Source organism: Hylobates moloch, unplaced genomic scaffold, assembly GCF_009828535.3.
Source record: "Hylobates moloch isolate HMO894 unplaced genomic scaffold, HMol_V3 SCAFFOLD_2, whole genome shotgun sequence".
NCBI classification, from domain to species: domain Eukaryota; kingdom Metazoa; phylum Chordata; class Mammalia; order Primates; family Hylobatidae; genus Hylobates; species Hylobates moloch.
The window spans coordinates 73,496,809-73,500,284 of record NW_026652277.1 but is presented as its reverse complement, the minus strand read 5'-3'; the positions used below and the strand labels follow the sequence as shown (position 1 = coordinate 73,500,284).

Sequence of the window (3,476 nt, the reverse complement as noted above, 5' to 3'; positions counted from 1 at the left end):
GGGCCTCTTTCACCTGGACATTATTCCCATTTGTGAGGACTCCTCCCTCAGGACCTAGTCACCTCCCAATGGCTCCTTCTTTTAATACCATCACCTGGGGGTTAGGTTTTAACATGCATTGTGGGCAGACATGTACATTCAGATCATAGCATCATCTAAAGCATCCTTAGAATTCTGATTTCAAAATTGGTCACCATAAAAAGCAATTATTTATTTGCCTATTTGACTATAAAATTTAAAAAGTATATATTTTTTACATGCAAGATAAAGTTCACAATGAGCTCTAGTGACCTGGAATTTGCCAGTTTACTAAGAAGGAATACTCTCCTCACCTCTGGTTTTGATTCATTTACTACAGGAATGCTGGGGATGCAATCTGATGACACTGTATGTACTGAAGATTTTCAATAAATTGTGTTTCAGTTTTAATAAGATCTGGCTCTTTGTTTTATTTGTCTGTTATCACTATTGTTAACCAGATTTTTTTCTACATTTGAGTAGTTCTTAGATGGACTTTCAATTACTAAATGTGACAATTTATAGAAAAATATATGTCTGGTCTGCTGAAGCATGAATCATTGCTATGCATTACTTATCACTTAATAATTTAATGTAAAAGTATTCATCAATAAAATTCTTATTTTCTAGCTTACACTTGGTAGTTATAAGAAAAAGAACAAGGAAATAAACCTATCAATATTAACAATAGAAGTAACACTGTTTCCATAAGAAGTTAATTCTTCATACATTTAGGAAGATTGTATTATTGAAACAGGAAAGAAGGAGAAAGAAAGGAAGAGAGAAGGGAAAAAAGAAATACGAGTGTGAAAAATATATATTTCTCAGAAAATTCTTTTCAGTCTCCCTTCCTTGTTAATCCTTTTCATGTTAAAAAAAATACTGAAATAATAATGAAAAAGTTGAAATATATGTGAAATACTCCTGATACTATGAATGGGAAACATGGGTTAAACATGGTTCCACAGATGATCGAAAGATTGCCTTTGGGACCCTGAAGGTGAAGGATGAGAAGACCTTTAAAGAGACTAAAGTACAGATGAAAAAAATACAGATACTACAGGATGGCATAAACATTTCAAAAGGCAAGATCATGATACACAGCCCCAGAGTGAAGATGAAAACTGATATGTCCACAATGACAAGGAATTGATCCTTGGACAACTGTGAAAACTTAAGCCCAGGCAGGATCCCATAACTTAGTCAAACTCACGCTGGAAAGTAACGCCATCCTCAAGGCCCTGATAAAGATTGTTGAAAAGGGTGAAAAGATCCTTAAGATTTCTGATATATGTAGGAAATTTGAATCCAAAAAACAAAAAGGGCTTTATTTTTGTCAGTATTGACTCCTAAGGAGCTGGAAGAGACTGAGGAGAATAACCTAGGAGACCTGAGGAGCTCGCCAAGGTGATGGTGGCTACATAGGGATGGAGAATTTCCAGAAATAGTATGACAAAGTGAAAATGGAGCAGCTGAGCCTTCAGCACAGACGAGCCCAGTGTTAGAAAACACTGGAAGCTGTGGGAGATGCTGAAGCAGTACTTGAATGGCACCTTAGTGAGTGACGAAGTGCTGGGCCAGGTCAACCCACTGTTCATAGTCATCCACGGACAAAGCTTACCCTAGCCCGGGTCCACACCTACAGCCCATCCAGGTAACAAACAACATCCAACCACTTACCATGTGATTGAAGCAGCCCATGTGATCTTTCACACCCTGTGATCTAAGGAACAAAATCTCTTTTCAACCCCCAGGGATTTTTTTTGAGAGACCTAAGGACTTCACTATTAAAAACTTCCAATGGGGCAGGGGCAAAACTCTGCTTGGTAGTTGGGTAACTTTGAGGAAGTAGACATTTTTCTTAATTTGAATTTAATTTCCTCACATTGTGTGAGAAGAATAAACACCTCATAAACATAAAATATTATATTCATGTAAAGAATAGATTACTATTATTTTTAAAAATTCTGTATTGATTGGAAAGATAAGAACAAAACCTTTTAAAGGAAATTAAAACTAAATTTGACTGACTTGAATATAGAATATTGTCATATTGATTCATGACTAGTCTAATGTTTACTTACCCATCTAAGGATTTTTCAGGTAGATTGAGCAAAAATATTTTATGAAACTATATTTTAAAAAAATCATTGTTATATATAAAAGTTGATACAATTATTTTTATCTATATTTTTTTTCAAAATTATTTATGTCTTCAAATGTGGCTGTGCTGGGGCTAGGTAGATTCTAAAATGGCTCCAATAATTTCCTCTTACTAGCATTATCTAGAATTCATGCCTTTGTGTAATCCTCTCCTCTTGATTATGACTTATTTCTAACTAACAGAGCATGACAAAAGTGATGATTTATCATTTCCATGATTAGGTTAATGTGTGAAAATAAAACTTTTCCTAGATTTCTCAACTTTCAGGTAAATAGCTCTAGCTGCTATGACGTTCACATTTCATGAGAATTAGATATGTAGCCATTTGTGTAGTTAATTGTTCTAATTTAAAAGAGTAATAGAACTTCTTTTATCTTCTTAGGGGGCTAAATGGCTATAGCTAGGAGTAGATTTCTTGCTTGAGTCCCTGAGGTGCCAGGAAAGACTGCAAATCTATAATCCAAGGAATTTACATTTCAATTTGGAATGAGACCCAGGACCTTGGAGACTCCTCTAGGTTGTAGACTAGATACAAAGTTTATCTGTGTCATAGAGGGGTTTTATTTACAGAACAAAAGGCTAAAGAAAGGAGGACACCCCTTCCAGGAGTTGAAAGGAGACAGGAAGGGAAAGTACCTTCTTGCCCTTTATAACAGAAAATCATCATTTGTTCTTTTCCACTCACTATGGGGGTGGATGCGGAGTCAGGTTTTTCTTACCTTAGAACAATTTGACTGGCTCTCAGCTTGTAACTCTAGGATAAGAACTAGGACATGGGGTGCCAACACTACCTAGGGTGCCAACACTATCATTTACTGTGCAATACTTAATAAGAATTTTGTCACTGACTTAGAACGTTTAGAATGAAATCAAGAAAGATGACTATTAAAAACCCAACAGTTACATAAGATTGTAACTTGGCATTCATTATGGTTTTCCCTACTTGCACACTTTTGTCAGAGATGTTTGAACCAGAAGAACTCCATCTTGAATGGGGGCCGTGTGGTTGGTATAAAGCTGAGACCTGCTGAGCTGCATTTCCAGTAGGTTAGGCATTCTTAGTCACAGGATGAGATGGGTGATTGTTTCAGGATATAGACCCTACTGATAAAACAGATTGTGGTGAAAAAAAAGCCGGTCAAAACCAAGATGGTGATGAAAGTGACCTCTGGTTGTCCCCATTGCTTATTATACACTAATTATAATATATTAGCATGCTAAAAGACACTTTTACCAGCACCATGACAGTTTACAAATGCCATGGCAGCATTCCAAAGTTACCCTATATTGTCTA

General features: G+C 36.0%; 1 pseudogene; it reads left to right on the top strand.

Moving 5' to 3' along the window:
• The first annotated feature begins 949 nt into the window (after window positions 1-949).
• On the top strand, window positions 950-1,740 carry LOC116476583 (dynein regulatory complex subunit 2-like; annotated as a pseudogene).
• The last annotated feature ends 1,736 nt before the right edge of the window (window positions 1,741-3,476 follow it).